Genomic DNA, 21,471 nt, shown 5'->3' with positions numbered 1-21,471 from the left:
GTCACTCAGCTCTGCTTCCAATCTGGCCCGATGGCCACTGGTGGTTTCCTCCCGTGGCCCAAAACAGCATTTTCCCCGTAAACTTCAGTTATAAAAGAGACGTTCAACATGACATCATGGCGTTGAACTACCTCCTGTCTCCACGGCGATGACATCCCTCAGCCAGGCGTCGCTCTGCAGCAGCTCGAGCTCTCGTTGTTTTGTCAGCTTACAATTATTCCTCCGTGTGAGCGGTGCTCCACCATTATATCAGCCGGAGAGCGAACGCGGACTAAAACTGCTGCCTCGCTACGACCACGGTCAGATAGAAATAACTTCTTAAAGAAAGAGGCGTTAATGAGAGAAGGACGGTCACGTTCTAACGACCTGTCACGTATCGTCTTCTGTATTGTTTTTGCATCATGTGGTCGGAGATAACAGAAGAATCTCAACAAACAGCAGGTGAATGTCGCTGCTTCCGGTGTGAATGTGTGTGTGTGGCTGCATTAATGAGTCCAGTCAGGGAGGCCGACCGGACCAAACAGAAGTCCTGAGCGCTGAACGGACCTTCTCTGTGCAGTCAGATGTTCGACAGCCCTGCAGGAAGTTAAACTCTTTATTTAATCAGGCATTTAACTTCTTCCCCTTCATTTACCTGGAAGCTGCTTTCAAACAAGCACTTCTACAACACTTCTTCAAACAGCACTTCGGCCTGGAAAGCCTCGTGGCTCCCTCCTGTTTTCTTGTGCTCCTCACCAGTCTGATTTTCCCTCCACACCTGCTCCACCTCCATCTTTTAGATCCTCTCTCTCTTTTTCCTCAGATGCTTTTTGTTTCCCTCTGAAGGATGGAGGTCTCGTCATCCTGTTTTCATGGTTTTGTTGGTTAGTTCAGTTTACGTTGCCTTTTCTTAGCTAAGGGAGTGAAGTTCTGGGTCCTACAGCCCAGACTTCCTCCATCTTTTTGTCAATTTCGGCCTCCAGACTTTTGTAGACTCGGTTCCTTTTAGGATTATCCATAAATAAATGTTCGCTGCATAGACATTAAATGTGAGTGACCCGGTTTGATTCAGTCAGGGAGAAGGTTTTATGTCTCTCCGTCAGTTTTTCTGTAGTTTTGTAGCTTCCAGACATCTTTTGCTCAAACAACCTGCAGCGCTGCGACGCACAGCTGGCTCACGCTCACCTGGCTCACGCTCACCTGATTTCTGGCACGCGGCGCTTATTACCAGCTCATTAGCTTGAACTCTGCTCAGGCAGGGGGGTGACTTCTTCATCACCACACACACACACACACACACACACACACACAAGCCTAGCCAATTAGAGAAATACCAGCTTGATCTCCAGCTGCAGAACATCAGGTAGCATCTACAGGAAATGTACATACTGATAATTAGCATGAAAAGGTTGTATAAGTAATCAGTAAGATTAAAATGTAATCACATATAATTATTTTCAAGCAATTAACTTAAACTCGGTAACCTGAAGCACGACGATGATTTTCGAGTGTTGAAGCTGCAGGTCAGACGTCATCCTGCGATCTTCAGTCTGATGAATCAACAGTTTGACATCATCCACATGTTGTTTAGTACCTGAGCTTTAAATTACTACACGAAGACGTAACACTGAAGGTTACTGGCAGTACGTAACGTGTCCTTCCTCCTCTCTGTATTCTGCTCAGCTCTGCTCGGTGTCTCGGTGAGATAACATCAGCGGCCGACAGCGAGCGGCGAACACGTCCATTAGTTCTGTGTATGTTGTGAATGCTGACAGGAGAGTTTGGACGGCAGATTTATCAGATTCTGGCTCTGCTGAACGTTTCCAATCTTCTTCGTTCTGTCCGTGGTTCTGCCTGCGGAGTGTAATAGGATTTTAAAATCCATTTACGCTGAAGAGCGTCGCACAGTGTTTGTTAACCGCAGGCTGCACAGCTCAACCAGCTGGGACATGATTATGTTTTTATATATAAAACAAACTGACCTGCGTCAGAGATTTAATTCTTCTCTGTGCTGAATGTATCTCTGCACAGACGGCTTGTTGTGACAGCGGTTGTCCTCAGTATCGTCTCCAGCTCCTCCTCGGGCTTCCACGCCACATGTCATGTGTGATTCCTCTGATGAATCCTGGGTTTTCCCTCAGGTCTCCTTCCTGTTAGACAAAGACCAGAAAGTCTTCAATGGGAGCCGGACAAGTTCTCAGGACATATGAGCTCTTTGGTAATCAGCTGTAGTCTCTGTGGTGCGTTCGAGTGCTGGGACGAGGAGCGATGGAGGGCAGCTAGAGAGAAGTTTGAGTCCCCTGTGTGACTTGTTTTTGTCCTGTGTCTTTAAGCAGATGCACAACGTGACTGTGGATTTGTTCTAAAATTATTTTCCACATAAGAACAAAAACACAGAGACGATTAAGCTCCTGCGCTCGGGCGACAGCTCCTCTAAACTGAAGCTTTAATGAGACTGTTGAACTGCAGCTGCAGCATTAAGCTGTCAGACGCAACACATTTTACTCTCCTCACAGACAAAAACTCAGCTGCTTCCATATTTAAGCGTTAATGAGGATAAAACAGGAAACGAGTGAATAATCCCACGATGGTTTCTCTTCTCTGGTAACTTTTAGCTTCGAGGCAGGAGGATTGTTTGTCTCTGATACGCCTCCGCAGCGAACACCCCAGATTACCATCATCACAGTCGTCAACACTGTTTTAATGAATGTCTCAGAGCTTCAGCTGCATCTCATGATCTTCATCAGTTAATCGTGCCAGTTGTCATGGCGACAGCTGTGCTGATCACACCGACAGAACTTCATCCGTTGAGTTGAAAAAGTTCAAACACGCGGCGGTGTTTCTGTGGCGTGAGGGCGAGGTGAGACGTATTGATCGATCGGCGCTGTCATCTCATCAGTGAGACCCTGAAGAGGTGAGGAAGAGGAAGGAAGAGGAAGAGGAGGAGGAAGAGGAAGAGGAAGGAAGAGGAGGAAGAGGAGGAAGAGGAGGAAGTGCACTGACATTATTTCAGTCACGTCTCTCAGTCTCAGTCTGACGTGGCGCCCTTTCAATCGATACTTTTAACCTTCAGTTCTATGTTTCCGCTCTTGACCTCCTGCTCATCCGTGATGTTTTACGTTTCTATCCGACAGTAACTGTGTGCTGTGTGGAGAGCCGAGCAGAGCAGGAGGACGAGCTGCAGAGACAGATCTTCTGGAGGAATAAACACCTGGAGTCTCTCTGGAAGCTGCTCTGATCCGTCTGTCTTGTTGACCGAGTTATCGTTGTATTCCTTGGGCTTTGTTTTATCTGCCGGCCTCTTGCGGCGCTGCTCTGTGGTTTTGTGCCTGTTGTTCATTACGTTTGATGAACACTCACAGGTAACAGTGTGTGTGAAAACATAACCGTGTTGCATGTGCACGAAATGAAACTGGTGTTGTCCTGCAGCATCTTCTCCTCACAGCAGCACACGATTTAAAACAAGAATCAAGCTTCAGATCTACAGAGTTCAGTCAGTGGATTGATTGTGACTGTAGCTCAAAGGCTCGTGTGAACGGTGACAGCAGCTTCTCTCTGGTTTGAACTTCGTTGGAAACACTGAGGGAAACTTTAAGAACAAAACCGAGGATAACATAAAACGAGCGTCGAGTTGTTTTGAGACATTTTACTGCAGAACTCAGACACATGATATTTATGAAACACACGTTTGTGAGGCGAGGGCTCATTACCCCACCTGACGTTTAGATATGACGACACGGTGGCTAAGAATACCTCTGTGTCTTTCATCACCTCTGCTGGAGTGGTTGCTGGAAGACGTGGCTGAAGAGCTTCCATTAGTGACACGAGTCATCTGTGGCCACGCGGAGCTGCATGAATGAAGACTTTGCTTGGCCCGAAGAATAAAATGTGATTTCATGAAGAGACTCTAGAGATGAAAAGGCAATCTCCCTGTTTTCCCCTCTCTTAGTCTGTTCACAGCATGACCCAGTGTGTGGGTGTACTTATGTACAACATAATTAAATGTGCATTGAACACAGTGAAACCGTGATCTTTATCCGGACGTTAAGCTTTTACCGTGTTCTCCCCTCTTTGTCTCCCTGCCAGTTGTTTTGAGTACACTGAGCATTTGCTTTATCAATCAGGACCTGCAGCCCACACTTCAATAATCCAGGTGAGAAAAGGCTTTTAACAGAACAAGGAGTTAAGATAAAGATAACATGAGGACAGAGGCAGGTAACACACACACACAGAAGAGAAACACAGGACTGATGTGAGGAGGGAAGGAAAAACTGAAATACGAAGGGTTCAAATGTAATGGTGGGAGCAAAACCTGACACACGAGGACATAATCTCCAAAATAAGACAGGAAATGAGCAAACAAAAGCCCCGAACGTGACAGTATACATGAGTTTTAAAAAGAAGCAGCATGTTGAACATTTTAGCCACATTTGCTGTGATTTTGTGTCGCTAATGTTATTGATAAATCTGCTGATTAATGATCAATCATGTGGTTTATTCAGATGTAAGAAAAAAAGCTCAAGAAAGTTTCCCAGAGAAGTGACGTCTTCAAATTACTTCTTTTGTCCAAAATACCCAAATTCTCAGATTTAAGAGGCTGAAATGGATCTTTGATGACTTGATCGATGGTGTGTGTTCTTATCTCACCTGTGACTGAAAGAACGATGACGTCAGACTGTGTGTTTGCCTGCAGCTGAGTCAAATTTGCATAATTGGAGGTTTCAGGTGAAGGTAATGACACCTGGGTGGTCTGACAGCGCGAGCTGGTCGACTGATGTGTTTGTTTCCAAAGATGATGAGCCTCGACTTCAACACAACAAAAGATTTCTCCCTAAATAGATTTAATGAGCTCGTGTCACAGCAGAAACAGAAGGAGAGCTGCTGCTTACTGTCAGCTCGGAGAACATCTGGGCTAACGAGTCGAGGTAATGAGGGTCAGTGCAGCAGGTCGTTACTGATAATATATACGGTAAAGACACAGTGAGGTCATCATCCAACAGATATGGTACTCGTCCATTTTAACGTCTAATGCGTCTGAGAAAATGTGAGACTAGGATACATATCAGTGATAAGACGCTAAGCAAGATGTTCCTGTGTAGTGTAGTCATGATGTTCACGTCGCTGATGATGAACAACAACAGACGACAGGAAGATAATCTGTAATCGTGGATGTTTGGATGTTCAGGAGACAGAACAGGAGCTGCGGTGGAGAGAAGCTAGAGAATCATATTCTGACACGGCACGAAAACAACCGTAGCTAACGTGACGCCACGGTACCGGTGCGTTGGAGATTCTCACTTCATGGTTTCCTCTGCGTCTCTGCGATGAGTGTTCGGTGCGTCAGCGTTGTACAGACTGTGTTCCTGCGAGGCGTGCAGACAGTCTGACGCTGTGGCCTCTTTGAAGCCTTAATCACACGACACTAATTGGCGTAGAAGCAGCTGATGGTGTTGAAGGTTGTCAGTTGTTGTCAGCGGCTGCTTGCTTCTTATCTTTGAAGTTGTCTCGCATGGTTTGTTTAAATTCCCACAGCGATCGGCAGACAGGACCGCTGCCGAGTCGCTGAGCAGTTCACTGTCTTCACATCCTTCTTCCTTAAAAAACTCCTGCTGCTTCTTCAGTGAGGTTCCCGAGCATTGTTTAGAGCTTCAGCTCTAGCGATTGGACCGCGGCCGTGACGGGCTGACCGTGATGTCAACAGCGTCCCAGCAGAGACCACAACAGAGTCGTTGTGTTCACTTGTCCCTGAGTTGTTGTTGTTTGTGACGTCTCGTGTTCATTAAGGTCCAATCAAACCCAAAACACGTGTTTACATTCGTGGAAGTGTTTCTTTTCTGGGACCACCTTCAATCAGGCCGTTGTTATTCACATTCCTCACTTAGGTTCCTCAGAATAACGTTAGCACGCCGGCTAACTTTGTTTCAAGCTAACGTCTGTTAAACAGCTTCCCGTAGTGAACTCACCACTTTCTGTTTTCACAAAATAAACTCCAGTAATAAAACTGTCGTGGTAATTTCTGTAACACAGCGGGAACGTCGCGGTCTGCGTTTTTACATGCACACGACATAAACTCACACACACACACACACACACACACACACACCTGCAGCTCTTACATCACCACTCTGGAGCCTGTCCTCACCAGAGACACCTGCACAGGTAAGACAGACTGCAGGGCGAACAAAGAGACTGAGGAAGGAAGCTGAGGAAGCTTTTCATGAACTATTCTGTTTGTCCACAGAATTTAAAACAATATTTTTGAGGTTGACGTTCAGCAGCTGAAGTAAAGTGAATCATTGTTAAGGAATATATGACTTTAAATTAAATCTCCCTTAAATATTGAATATATTTACACTTATGTCACATTTATTTAAAAAAGGAGCCTTGTTCCCTTAAAATTCATCCTCTGCAGCAAAACTTCCCTGAGCCAAGCGGCTCCGATCGTTAAATATACTGCAGACTCCAACAAACGGAAAAGAAAACTTTCTGTGCAGCTGCTCGTCTTCGTCTTGAGGTGACTCACTCACCTGGTCCACAGGTAGTAATTGGTCCCCCATCGGAGAGATGTTGACTGGTTCACAGTGTGACCCAAATTACCTCCTTGTTCCTGTGTGCAGCTCTGCTGAAGCGACTGTCACAGTCACTTATTCGTTATTGTTCCGCTGACATTTAAAGTTCTAATGAGGCGTCACACGAGGTCTGGACCTCGACTTGCTGTCATGTCGGATGTATTTTTTAATTAAAATGCTGCTGAGCCTTTAGCGGATCTGCTTCACTGACTCACTCACAACAGCCTCAGCACTGACAGCTGATACAGTCCTTAAGTTTGGTCTCATCGTAGAAGAAGGTTTTAACGTATCGTTTAGACGTTAATTGATTGAACAGTTTAACGTAATGAATAAATGACAGCGCTGACATTTGGATCAGTCAAACAGAAAAAGGAGACTGAGTGATGTCGAGGGGGATTTTCTCTTTCCACTTCAATCTCACTTAATTCAAGGTTTTCATTATATTCAGGATGTTTATCTGGAACATTATGGACCTTACAAATGATGCTAACGAGCAGCGGGTGCGTCAAAAATTAGCATTCCGATTGGTCGCAGGTGTGTTTAATAATATATCTTTAATTATGTGACCTGCAGCAATCCCCCAGCAACAGAGCTGAGACGTGTGTCCTCTGCGCTTCATCGATTATTCAAAACTCTTGACAGGATCGGTCAGAATCTGATGAAAATTAATATTCTTCACACACACACAGTTCTGTTCATAAATCAGCCGTCGTCCTGTGAAATCGTCTGACGTGTAGCTGCAGCGCCGTCGATCGTTCTGAGATCAGCTGACCTTTGACCTCCTCTCTGTGCTGCAGGTCAGGCCACCAGCGAGCCCGACGAGAGCCTTCTGATCAAGGGGTCCGGTGGGATCAGCCTGGGGGGCCTCAAGTCCGTCCTGGAAGACACGGTGTCTCCGGCCTTCGGCGCCACCATCATCATCATCATCACGGTGATCGTCTCCGGCAGCACGTACCTCTGCTTCCTCAAGTACGTGTGCGGCGGCTGCTGTAAGCCCATGCAGGTCGCCCCGACTGTGGACGTGGACCCCAACAAGGTGGAGGAGCAAGTGTAGAGAGAAAATGGCCGAGAGGAAGGAGAAGAATTCACAGAATGGATTCAGTCAGTGCCGAGCGGTGCTTTTTCTATTGGGTCGGAGTGATTCTGGTCATGTCAGAGCACCGGCCGAGGATGATTAATGGAATCGATCCGTCAGTCAGCGGTTCGCTGTCAGGCGGCTGCAGCTCTGCGACACTCGTGAACAGAGTCAGAGAGAAGCTTAATGAGCTGCTGTGTGTTGGTCAAACACGGCTGGATTGATTTTCTACTCTGGTGAAAAGCGTCTGTGAAACATTCTTTTCTTTCACTCCACAAAACTGATTATTCATGATTTCTGGAAGCTTACAGTCTCTGGTTTTTCTTTATAACCTGGTGAACGAATGACAGCCTGCAGACCTGCCTGACAGCGGGGGACAAACACATCGAGCCTGTTTCACATCAACCAGGATGTTTCCCATGAGGTCAGGACGGCAGAGGAGCGATGACGGGGGGATCAGTCCAATCAGCAGGTCCACCATCTGGCATCGAGGGTCAACACGGCACCAGATGAGATCTGGACACAGTACGCAGAATTATTATGAGGTTTTTATTGAGAGGCAGAGGACCAAAAATAAAACTGACCGACCTGAAACAGAATCAGCTGGGGCTCTTACCTCCCTTATTAACTGGTGTTAACATCTTATGCAACTCAAATATCGCTGATAGATAGAAAAAAAGCAGAAATGTGTTTTGATTATTATGCGCTGGTGTATCTATATATATATATACAGTGTATATATATATATATATATATATATATATATATATATATATATATATATATATATATATATATATATATATATGTTTGTGTCTTTCTGTATATATATGTATATATATATATATATATATATATATATATATATATATATATATATATATATATATGTTTTTGTGTATGTATATATATATATGTCATGGTATTGACAGAGGTAACTTGTTTATGCAGCAGTGTGAATGTGCTTATCTGTCGTGTTCTTGATTTACAGTAACCTCTTATATAAAAGCTGATATTACAACTCGTGTGTATCTTAATAAATGCTGTATAATGTTGTTAATCAGGTGTGGTGGCACCAGAGCAAAGACGTCTCCTGGTTTTGTGCGACGAACATAAAAACAATGAAGAGTGACGTCACTGAATGACGGCTGTATTGAAGTCAGTGGGAGAGACACAGTTGTTCCAGTTGCTCCACTGGGACCAGTGGATGGTAACCAGGCAACATGATGCCTCTTCCTGTTTTGGTTGCACAATGGCAGACGTGCTTTCCTCGTGTTAACGTTTTTGTGGAAAAATGTACAATCTGAACAGCTGTTAACAGTGAGGTTTATTGGGAACCAGTCTTTATGTGGAGGGTGTTATTCTCTTACAGCCATTACACTGTGACTTCAGAGTTTACTGCAAAATGAGAAGTTAAAGCAAAAAAAACCAAAAGCCTGTCATCATCAAACCTGGCAGTGTTTGAGTCAGTTTGTTATTGTACATCATCTGATTATTGTGTGTTTTTTTAAGACCACAGACACAGAAACACCTCACGGTTTCACTCGAGCATGAGCACAAGTCTTTTGGTCGTCTGTCCGTTGTGTCCTTCCTCCTGAGCCGTCCAGATTTCTTTGTCCCATCTGGTGGAGACGCTCTGCTGCAGACTGACCCTGTGAGCAGATGGCAGCTGACTCTTGCTGCGGTGCCTTTGGACATCTTTTGTTTACTCCTGTTTTGTTTACAACACTCTCTATGGATGCTGTGAATGCTGTCGGGCATCCAAATGCAAGCACTGGACGTCGGACAGAAACCTGAGGAGGGACACATACTTGACTCAGAGCTGCAGACGTTACTACTGAATGTGACTGTGAATGTATATTTCATGTCCTGTGAATAAATGCCACACCAAATCATAAACACTGTTCCATCTGCGTGTGTCTGTGTTCAAGTCCTGGTGACAAGCACTGTTACGCTGCATTATGGTTTTGGATCCAGTGTTTTTGGAGCTTAAAGTTTAGGAGGGACCAGTAATGAAATGTAGTTACGTGCATAAAGACCAGCAGTTTAGAACAATGTGCATCATACATGATGGTGATGAGGTTTCATCCAGGTCAGGGTAACGAACTGCTGTATCGTAGTCAGCTGGACGTTTCAGTTTTCTGTCACCTCTCATACAAGAGGCTTCTTCTAACTAACTGGAGGAGCTGCAGGCTTTTTATCTATGTGGGAGTGTCCTTGTAGAATGTGGGTGTGTCCTTGTCGAGTGTGGGGGTGTCCTTACAGGGTGTGGGAGTGTCCTTGTAGAATGTGGGTGTGTCCTTGTCGAGTGTGGGTGTGTCCTTACAGGGTGTGGGAGTGTCCTTGTAGAATGTGGGAGTATCCTTACACATTTTGAGTGTGTCCTTGCAGATTGTGGGAGTGTCCTTATGGGTTATGGGTGTGTTCTTCTGGCGTGTGGGAGTGTCCTTACAGATGAACATACGAGTGCTGATTTTCAGAGTCGTTAGACCCACTTCTGGGTCGTTGACCCAACCGGCCTTCATGTGGGACATAAAAAAATAGTTTTGACGTAATGTCTTACTAAACCTGGAGTATTTCAGGTGGCCACCAATTTATGTAAACGTTTGCAAAATGTACTTATAGGGAGGCACAATACATATCGGACAGTAAAGTCATCGACCGGATTGTGGTAAATTTACATTATCAGTTCATGGTTGGTCATCCATCTTTGCTCACTACATCTTAACTTCTTTTTCAAATAGAAAAATCTGAAATAATTGGTTATTTTATCAGTGTCAGCCAGGAGAAGCAGGCAGTTCCAGCTATCGGCCGCAAAAAAACCCAAGTGCATCACAGTGACGCACACAGAATCTTTCAAAGATGTGTTCACTGAATGTGTTTCATTTCAAAGCGATGAAAGATGGCAGCCGGAGAGCTACAGGCAGAGTGACAACTGTGCTGGTGTTTGAGTCCAGCTGCTGCCACTGTATTCATGTGACTCTTCATTACAATTCATTCACATGCAAATTGATCTTATCAGAGGAAGAATGTCATGCGAGTGAAATCCACAAGGAAAATTACACAGCAGAAGTAATACCCAGAGAGGCAGGAGGAAATCTTTGATCGGTAAAATGATCCGGATGCATAAAAAACCCCAATACAGAAACTCTGGAAGGAGCACAGACGAAGAGAAGCTGTTTCCAGAGAGCTAATTACTTTTATTCTTTAATCAATTCTGTGATTTCATTGTAAGCTCAGCTTAATTAAATAATTCTATTCCATTCTATTCTAATAAAAGGTTTACATAACCAGGACTTGTTGCTGTTGTTTGTGAGTGACATTAGGAATTGAGGTCAGCCTTCATTAAGAGTTGGCCCACAAGAAAAACTCACAGTACAGCTCATTTTCCATCCTTAATCAGGTTAAACATTACAGAACTGATAACTGACCATGTTGCCACACCCTCACAGTTCATAATGCATAGACTCAAAGAAATACATGTAAATAATGCTGCAAGTTGTGACTGTGTGAATGTGACTTGCAGCCGTCTCTCTGATCTGTTCTCTGATGCAGGACCGATGTGAAATAAACCAAAGTCTCAGACGTGATGGGGAAAAAGATGAAAGACTTCAAAATAAGAGCGTGGCACTATCTGTGTGTGTGTGTGTGTGTGTGTGTGTGTGTGTGTGTGTGTGTGTGTTAGGTGGCAGGGATCGTGAGGCAACACACGTCATGCATCTCATTGGTCCCAGTCGAGTGAACTGGGATGGTTGACAGTCGGCAGCATCATGTTCTGTGTTCGTACTTCATGTTGATAAATGTTTGCTTCTGTAAAACCACTTTCTGTTTCCTTCTCGTCACAAAAAAACTACTTGTCTAGGAAAACCTGCTCTGGTTTAAAACACCTGATTTGGTTGCCATGACCACAGGTGGAGCAGTCCGGACTTACCATGAAAAATATCCAGTTCTTTAACCACAAACACGGCTCAAAATGACCCAACTTCAGCGACAGAGAGCTCATTCATCGAAGGGTTAGAGATCGAGGACGGCAGCGTCGACCTTCAGGAGGAGTTCAACATTACATCAACATGTTCTCTGTTCCATTAGAGATGTGAAACACCTGTCAGTATCAGAGTCTCTGTAGAGTAACAGTTACTTGCATAAAATCAGTAAGATACAGATAAATGATGAAAACGTAAGAGATACAGCATTTTACAGCAAATTACTGGTTACTGAGCTACAATATTATTACAGTGTTACACCGTTATTTTACAGGAACATGCCGCTAAATTACAGTCACCTGAAATCACCCGTATGTTTAATTAATCTATTTTGCTTAATTACAGTAATCTGATGGCAATTACCTGTGAAATTACAGCTAAATGCAATAATTACTATTAAAGTTAATTAAAGGTGGAATCATTTGGATTTGTCCCAGCTGTTCCTGAATGCACCACAGAGACGGTTGATTGTTGAGTCTAAATAGACACATTATGGGGTCACAATAATTTACTGTCAAAAAACAGTAACTTACTGTGAAAGTAATGCAACTAGTGTCCAGTGATGTCACGATGCTGAGTGGAGTCACGCTGTCAGTGACGTGGTGTGAAAATATTCTGAGACTAAAGAAGTTTAGTGGTTCATGTTATTGGACACAGTCGCTGGAATAATAAGAACTGAAGTCTTTCAGAAACATGTAACAATACTTTGTTTTATACGCGTTAACATTCAACACTGCAAATAAATCTGAAACTGTCCCATAAAACAGCAGAATGGAAACAGGCCTGCAGTCTTTTATCAGCTGCTCCACTGATGCTCCACCATCAGCGTCTGCTTGGCCTCAATAACAGCCAGTCGCATTCAAACAGATGAACAAGCTGATATTAAACAGTGCAGCCTGCTCCCTTCATCACCACGTCGTCCTCCATGTTTCCTCAGCTGGACGTGAGTTAAAGTTAAATCATCCTGTCATCTGACAGCGTAATCACTGTAATTAGAGGTGAGCAGGCAGCAGAAGGCATTATTCCCACCGGAGCATTATAGATAATGTATAGTTCAGCTTCCTTGTCTGTTTAAAGAGGAGCCTTCAGTACAATGAGCACGTTCTCTTTATTCTGTTTTTACATGGAGGAGACGCAGAATTAATCAAATAAACCAGTTTCTGAATTAATAAATGCTGTGAATTGATTTTTTAAAACTAATAATAACAGTAATATCCTGTCTCATAGGAGCAGAGTTTGCGTCACAGGTGTCTTCGTCTCTGTGAGTCCTCTGAATCGGACCTGCTGCACAGTGATTCATCCTCTCACAGGTCTCCATGGCAACACGTCCACTCCTGACACACAATCAGATGTTAATTTAACGTCTTCACACGAGGCCGTACATTATCGTTTTTATTATAAGAGATGTGCCGGTGTCTGCTGCACACAATATGAAATATAAAAGTAAACGTAATGAAACAATTCTCCTTCTCATATACTGACTGTTTTCTTTGATACGAACTGGATCACTGCTCACCTGTGAGTCTACACACAGTGATTATACAAAGCTGGTTAAACTGAAGCTGATATTCTTCCTTATTGTCAACAAATCCACGCTGAACGTATTCTGGATCTTGTTCATCTGAGGCCGATGGACCCGACAGATGCAGATCCCTCTGGAGCCCGCAGACTTTAACTGAGGTCACCTGTGGGACCGTCGTTAGTGCGCAGGTGTGTGTGAAAGCAAAAGAAGGCGACAGAAGGAACAGCCCAGGTGTAAACAAGACTCTCAGTGATGGATGACGTGTTTGGGCAGGTGAGGCTGATATTTCATACCAGTAACTGTTACACTAATTAAAGATTTAAAGCAAATTGTAAACATAAGGAACAAAACGACGTCAGGTAAAGTTTTGTTTTAAAGACGTGAAGGTGTCGTGGTAACAGTTCATTTCATTAAACATTCTGATTGTTACATTTTGACTGATTTTAATGTGTTTTGGCACATTTGTTGTGTCTGGGATGAAGCCCAACGAGGTACAGATAATCAGGAATTAATCAATCAAATCAATTCTATTAATTTAGCCTAAAATCACAGTCACACATCCTCAGTGAGCTTTACAGTCTTCACAGTGAACGACGTCCTCCGTCCTTGAACTCTTCACTCAAGTGGTGAAAAACCTTCCAACAGGGAAAAAAGAAAAAAGATGGAAGAAACCCCAGAAACAGACGACGTGGTCTGTGAAGTCCATCCATCTCAAAATATCCCACTTCTACCCGGTCATATACCCGGTCTGTTCATATTCTCACCCCTGGCTTCTTTCTTCTTCTTCTTCTTCTTCTTCTTCTTCTTCTTCTTCATCATTATTTCCCACCTGTCTGACAGCAGCACGACTGCACCTGCAGCTGCCGACACCTTCCTGTCTCCTGAGAATAGAGGACTGGGAGGACGTTTGCTGAGGCTTCTTTCTTTCTTTATGCATCACAAGGACAAACTGCATCTGGGCCAGTTACTACAATACCTAACACACCAGGCTGCACAAAAGAACACTCAGGTTTCAGGAGGAAAACATGTAAACAGGAAACAGAAGCACGTGTAAGAGTTGTTTTTTGTATTTCTGTCCGACCGCTGAAATGTGACGAGTTTCTATCAGACACACACTGAGCTCGTCCTGATTCACAGAAATAATCCACACGCTCACTCGGACGCAATTTTCAATCATGAATCACAACAAACGGACAATCACGCCTCTTTATTACATTAAATATAATTACATGTGATCCACAGCTCACTGACACGAGGACATGAAGGATGGACCAACATGTCGGCTCCATCCTTCTACTGAATAACACCTGAGGTCTTCTGTTGAGACAGAAAACATCTGGTGTGAAGGACAAATGTCTTCCTGTACGGTGAACTAACATGTGCACACACTAAACTAAAGGTTAAACATCGTATCAACAAGTTTATATCGACGAATCGATCTTAAAAAACATAATCGTCTGCTTCTACAGAGCTTGTAGAGAGATGCAGAGTTGAAGTTTCTCTGCTCTTTAAAACATTATTTTGATTAGAACAACAACCTTAAAGGAACAGTTCACCCAGAAATGTAAACCTTCAGTCACTGTCTCATTTCTGGAGCCGTCTGCGTCCAGACAAACACGATATTTTCCTGAGAAATTCCTCACTAAACATCAGCAGATGAACGTTTCTGTCGCTTCCACCTTCCATCGTGAACCTCGGTGACGTCTCTGTGTGGGTGAAGCCTCACTCAGCTGTCAGGTGGCGTTTTGGTGATTAATCAGCTGATCAAACAGGCGGCACCAGCGCCAGCGATCTGGGCCACGGGGGATTTATGTTACAGGTATAGCTGAACAGATTGAACACAGTCAGGTGTTACTCTGAGAGGTGTGACTGAGACCTGTTGATCCAGAACCGGGCTGCTGGGATCCAAGACGGAGCAACACACAAACAACTGGTGGTAGATCCGGATCCGATATCCGGAAGTGATTCTCCTACACGTCACAGTGACGTCATGCGGAGGGACTGTGGGATCACTGAGTTTATGATGCTTCCACGTTTTGTTCATCAAGATTAATCCTCACAGACGACGCCACTTAAAAAAAAGCTAATCTTGAAATAATGATAAATATACACAGTAATATCACTCAGTTTCTTTAGACAAACATTCCTACAACACGCTCACAGCTCTTCTTCTTCATACAGGAAGATATTTCTTTATTTCCAGTGAGGTCGGTGTGTATTTGCATACGGAGCGGGGAAGTGAGATCCGACGTGGTTCTGAAAATCTCCTGCACTGCTGGTTTGATCTGTTGATCCTAATTGGATGCAAATGCAGGAAAAACAAGTAAATGATTTGAATGTCTGGATGAGGGATGTTTCCTGTTGCGGCTCCAGGGAGGATGATGTCTGAACATATGTGTCTGAAATATCACGGCGACTGACCGTTCATGTTTCTGTCTTAGCTGTGTTTGTGTCCTCCTGCTTCAGGGTCAGAACCGGTCAGAACTGCCTTTTGGTTCAGCAGAGTCTCATTACTCTGTGTGTACTGACCAGTTCCTCCAGGAGGAGGAGGAGCGAGGTGAAGCTCCGGGGTTAGACAGAGCAGCAGCAGCGTCCTCCTCCACACATAGAGATGGATTATTTTGTAGTGATGAGAAGCAAAATTATCAGCAGGAGATAAAAAAGTAGCTGCAAATATCAACCGACTGACTGACGGAGAGTTCGTCTCAGGCTGACAGCTGCTGGGTTTGAATCAGCTGAAAGAAAACTGCGAGATAATTAACATTTCCCAGCCTGAATAATGCAGCTGTGTTGGCAGAAGTGAGAAGTGATGAAGAACAAATACTCAGTTACTCTCCTCCAGTACATGTTTCATGTATCTGTATTTACTCTGAGTCTCTGTGTGACTTCTCCTCTCTACACCTGAACTTTCTCCTCCTCACAGCTTCACAACAGCCTCGTTACTTCAGTTTGATGCATCTGAGGTGAATTCTGGATTCTTGTTATTTCCCAACATCAGCAGACTGATGTGGACCAATCAGACGCAGCGAGACGAGACAAAGACGTAAAAGCCGTAAGAAGCCGTAAACAGACAGAGAGGGAGGCTGGAATGTGGAGAAAAGGCGTGTTAGTGTCTCGTATCTGCAGAGAGTTTCTGATTTTCTCTCTTTGTTGCTGCTCGGGACGTTTTACCAACCCAACATGTGTCTATTTGACGTCCTGGGAATGAGACTCAACAATCAACTGTCTTTGTGGTGCGTTCAGGAACAGCTGGGACAAATCCTACTGATTCTACCTTTAACTTTAATAGTCTTTGAATTCTATTAATATGACGTGAGCTTCAGTTAGCTTTGAGCACAAATGTCCTTCAGAGGGAGACTTTTTACTCTGATACTCTGAGTCCATGTCAGAGCCTGAACTCTGTTACTGTACTGGAGGAAACAAGCTGGATCAGAACTTCTACTGTCACCAGAGTCTGTTTCAGTATCTGAACTTCTCCTGGAGGACAGGATGTTCAGACCTTTGACTCGTCTGTATGAATACAGGTGATGTTTGTTTGCTGCTCTGGAGCTTCAGATTGAAGCTGCCTTGTTGTTCAACCTGCTGCTGGTTCAAAACACGAGTCGACTCAAAACAGACAAAACAAGAAAGTTGTTCCATTTTTACTGAACATTGTGAAACAGTGACAGAAAAAGAACACGTGTGTGTAAACATGAATAAACGATCTGTTGCAGCTTCATCAGCAGAGTCTTTGTTATCATCCAGACTGATCAGTTCCTCTGGAGGGGAATTGGTGATCAGACTTTCATTCTCTCTGCCGACTCCGACTGCTCGTCTCTCCGCCGGACGAAGGAAAGAAAACTGAGAGCTGGAAGCTTGTGGGAGTCGGAATAATTCAAGGTTCAGGAGTCTGGGGATCAAATCTTCCTGTGCTTGTGTGTTTGGTAAAGGTGTTTTTATGTTTGTCATCTCATTATGGAGCTTCCACTTTCTCCTCCGGCTCTCAGTTTACTTTCAGGATCCACAATCTTGTTTCTGCAGCACATCGACCTCCTGGGTCGGACGGGGAATCAGCGCCGGCTCTTCAGCGCTCATCCTGCCGTCCTTCGGTGCTGCAGAGAGACAGAACCTCGGGTTTAATTTGATTAGATTTATCCTGAATGTCATCTTAAAAAAACAATGAACAGAAATATGTCCAAACTCCAAAAACACGTTCGTCTTTGGTTTGACTTTGTGTGGAATTACAGAGTAATATTCTTCTTATTGTCGGCACAAAGAAAATGAAAGTTTAAATTGATTTTATTACTAAAGAACCTTTAATTCAACTCCCTCTTCTCTATATTTAAACACACATTTTAGTAAACTAGCAGCTGTTTTCAGTGTTCTTAGCTCAGACAGCTGGAGGTGATAAGTTCAGCTCACACATCTCATCACTTCTCTGTTCGATGGCAGTGAAAGTTTTAAATGATGCCAGTTGATGTCTGAACCTCTGAACTCTGAGCAGAAGAGATTTGTGGATTTGTGTGTGTTTGTGTCAGAATCCTGCTTCAGTCTCAGAGCCGGTCGGTGCCGCCTGCTGCTGGTTCTGCAGAGTCTCATTATTCTGTGTTTACAGACCAGTTTCTCCAGGAGGAGGACGAGTGAGGTTAAAGCCTGCAGTTTAAGAAAGAGCAGCAGCTGCATCCTCCTGCACACGTGAAGCTGGATTATTTTGTCGTGAAAAGAGGCGTGTTATCAGCAGGGCTGCATCTGGGACGTGAGCCGGACTGAATCAAAACTGAGCTGCCAAATTTCAAGCTGACCATCTGACAGGGAGTGAATTCCACAGTCTGCAGGGTCGGAGTCCATTGTTAGGAAACACACAAACACTCGAGAGTGTTTTCTGGGATGCTGCAGGTCTGAGCGGCGCCGGCTGAGCTGTTGATGCTCTCGGTCATGTAGGAGGTGACGTTTTCCACCGTCTGACCTGACTCACCTCCTGCTGGGAACAGTCCAGCAGTGCATACTAAACTGAAGCCCTCAACACAAACAGAGGTGTGACATGCAGGAGAACACAATAAAACAGGATGAGAGGGAGGAGAGAAGCAGTCTAGGAACAGAAATCTGAGTCCTGCGGTGAAATCCACCGTCAGATCTGAGTCCACTTCAGTGAGAAGCTGTTGTGTCCTCGGGGGAGACGGTGAAGCTGTTTCCAGTCCTTTGATTTGTGAGTAAGTGGTTTTATTATCTGAAGCAATCAGTGACTGAAAGGATTCAAAAGCCTTTGTGAGAGTCTGTCTTTTAGATTACATGACTGCTCTGTCATCACCGCCGGGACGAGACAGTCGCTGAGACTGAAGACAGCAGCGACAGACATGGAGCAAAAACAGGATCAGGATCAAAAGTTAGCAGTTAAGGTTCTGCAGAACATTTGTTCTGGATGTTTAAATGAGACATCTGGACAATTTCCAGAGATGTTTGTGTCGACAGAAGCAGCTGGTTTCAACGAAACCTCAGGATCATTTCCTGCAGGAAACAAAGCTGAATGTTTCTAACCCGAACCTTTTAAAAGGAACCGGGATCTTTTCTGAATCCTAACCGGGTGTTTTGTGCCTGAACAGAACCAGAACCAGAACATAAGCTTAGTGTTGTGATATAATAAAACGTAAAGTTTGAACTTATTTTTGTTTTTGCAGCAACGTTCTTTGCAAACACTTGTTCAAAGCTTCATGTTTAAAAAAGTGCAAAAGAACAGTTGTGATCTTTCTGTCAAGGAGCAGCTACTGTGGTTCAGCTGTTAGAGAAGTGTTGCAGAGACGTGACACAGAGAGAAGCTGGAGACGGTCCTGCATGTTCTTTATGATTAAAGCTGGTTCTGAAGTTGAGAGCAGCACCAGCCTCAGAGGGACTCGTTCATCTGGACTCTTGAATCCTTTGAACCTGACCCACCTTTCGCCTGGCCTCATCCCGCGGTGCTGGACTTCTCCGGCTGCTCCTCTCCTCTCACTGCAGCCCGGATCTTCTGCACCACGAACCTGCAGGCTGAGGAACAACGAGACACTGTGAACAGAACCTCTGAGTCCAGAACCAACAACACTTCTCTTGATACTTCAGTTCAGTGTTCTGCCTCGATGCGCTGCAGCGGCCAATCAAATGTGCTAAAGCATCAGTGACGGTCGTCGACCTCGTTAGCTCAAACGATGCCGTTAATTCACTCCACGTCTCCTTTACAGCCACGTCAGCTGGAAACGAGTGTTTGATCTCAGATGAGATTAATACATTATGTTACTTCAACTAATAATTGCAGCCTGGAGCTTTTATCTGGATAGGAAACAATCCAGATTTAATAACGACCTGCACAATCAGACGAGATCAGTGAGAGTATCGGTGAGTATCTGTGACTCTGGGTTTCAGTTTCCAGCCGGGGTAAAATAAATAATTGAAGAGGACGTGAGCACATTCTTCTGATGTAGCTGAAGGATGTGATCAGAGCGGATTATTCTCTGGCAGCCGGACGTCTTCAGGGAGATTAACTGTGGTTTTAATCAGTGAGATGATCCAGTTTCGAGAGAGACCTTGTTATCATCTGGCAGAGACGTGTGAGGATGTCATGAAACATGGAGATTTATTAATTATTAGATGGAGCAGATTGAAACTTTTACAGTGGAGTCAGTTTTTGATCTGTTTGTTTCACCTCAGCTATTCTCTTTATAGCAATCCTCCTGACGGAGTAGCAGAAAGACCGGTATGAAAATAAAGATCCAAAGGTCGTCTGAGTTCCAATCTGTCATAAAACCAGTTGATCTGGTCCCTCAGCGTCTCCTGGCAGACAAACGCTGAGTCATTCTGACAGCTGGCACAAACAAATCTCTCCGTCTGTCTGTGTTCGTTTAACAGGCCGAACAGGATCGACTGCTCTGTTTCTGAGACTTTAAAAGAAAATAAAAAGGCTTCAGACTGATAGTCGATGTAGCTGAGAGGTTTCCTGTGACCTCAAACCTGTTTGATCCAAACACTTTTATCATGTTTGACTCAAACACACAACTTGAACTTTTGCTGAAAGCTTTTTAAAAACAGCAAAGACTCACCGTTGATGATCAGTCACACCATGTCTCTGAGGTTCCCTGAGCTCAGGCTCAGACTCAACGATGTTTCCTCGGCGGTGAATCAGGAGCAAAGCTGTTTTTAATGCGTGTGTGTCAGCGCTCGGCTGTCATCTGAAACTGGATCTCTTCTTCTTCCTCAATAACAAGTTGGACCCTCCTCTGGCAGACCTGACCCTCCCCCTCTGCTCTGAGGTGAACTTCCTTCCTCTAACTGGTTTAACTGGAGTGTGTGTTTCCAGCTGCTGTCGACAGTCGACATGTGAAGACAGCAGCAACTCTGAACTCTTAACAACAAAGAGGCTGTTTGATTATCGGTGGGTTGAGAGACTTTTTAGGAAATCAGGGGAACATATTTGTATCTTTTCCTAATTTCATGATTCTAAACTATAAATCCAAATAGAAACTTGAAGGTTTTATACACTTCAACACAATATTTAACAGGTTGATATTTCACAGTCAGGCCATAAATAAACTCAAGAAGTAAAGGTAATTGAACAAAGTGAAAACAAACCAAAGGACAGGCATAATCAATATTACTGTCCCAAGATCAACACAGGAGGCGCCGTCAATCAAAACAAGAGAACAAACTGAAGACTGAGAGTCATTATCCATCCTTTTCACTCATTAATCCTTCATTTTCATCCAAGAAATCATTAAAAAAGAATAATTTTTCAAACCAAATTGTAAACTTGACTCCAGATAAAGAATCTCTCAGCGTCGTTATGATTATCGACCAACAGCAGAAGTTTATCACATGAAACCAGCCGCAGGCTTCTGAGGTCGCATGTGTGAAAACCACAGTGAGATTCAACATTAAAGCTCAACATAATGATTAAAGATCTGAACGAGACGAGAAATCGCTCCAAGCTTCACTGACGACTAATCATCGGCCCGCGTCTGCAGGTTAATGGAGAAAATGATGAATTATAAATGAAAGACTTACTTTGATTTCACAACTTGATTCATTAACTTTTCCCAGTCTGCTCGTTTGTTTTACCATTGTTATCCTTTTCTTTTGAACGTCATACAGTATTAAGTATATTAAGTATAAGTATTTAGATATTTTATATATATATATATATATATATATATATATATATATATATATATATATATATATATATATATATATATATATATATATATATATATATATATTCAGTTACACTTATCATTAAAATAAACAATTAAATATGAGTTTACCAGTTATTAATGAAGTTTAACACATTTAAGTCAAATCTTCTTCTTCTTCTTCTTCTTCTTCTTCTTCTTCTTCTTC

General features: G+C 43.7%; 1 long non-coding RNA gene across 1 annotated transcript; it reads right to left on the bottom strand.

The window, feature by feature from the left end:
* Positions 1 to 16,753: 16,753 nt before the first annotated feature.
* Positions 16,754 to 21,410, bottom strand: LOC119026339. Its single transcript, XR_005077119.1, has 4 exons — positions 21,396 to 21,410; positions 20,175 to 20,476; positions 19,036 to 19,128; positions 16,754 to 17,219 (listed from the first exon to the last, which is right to left on the bottom strand). It is a non-coding gene; the product is annotated as an uncharacterized LOC119026339 (long non-coding RNA).
* Positions 21,411 to 21,471: the final 61 nt, after the last annotated feature.

This window comes from Acanthopagrus latus, chromosome 9, assembly GCF_904848185.1.
Source record: "Acanthopagrus latus isolate v.2019 chromosome 9, fAcaLat1.1, whole genome shotgun sequence".
Taxonomy (NCBI): Eukaryota; Metazoa; Chordata; class Actinopteri; order Spariformes; family Sparidae; genus Acanthopagrus; species Acanthopagrus latus.
Note: the sequence above shows the minus strand (reverse complement) of the source record. Positions and strands in the feature narration are given on the sequence as shown.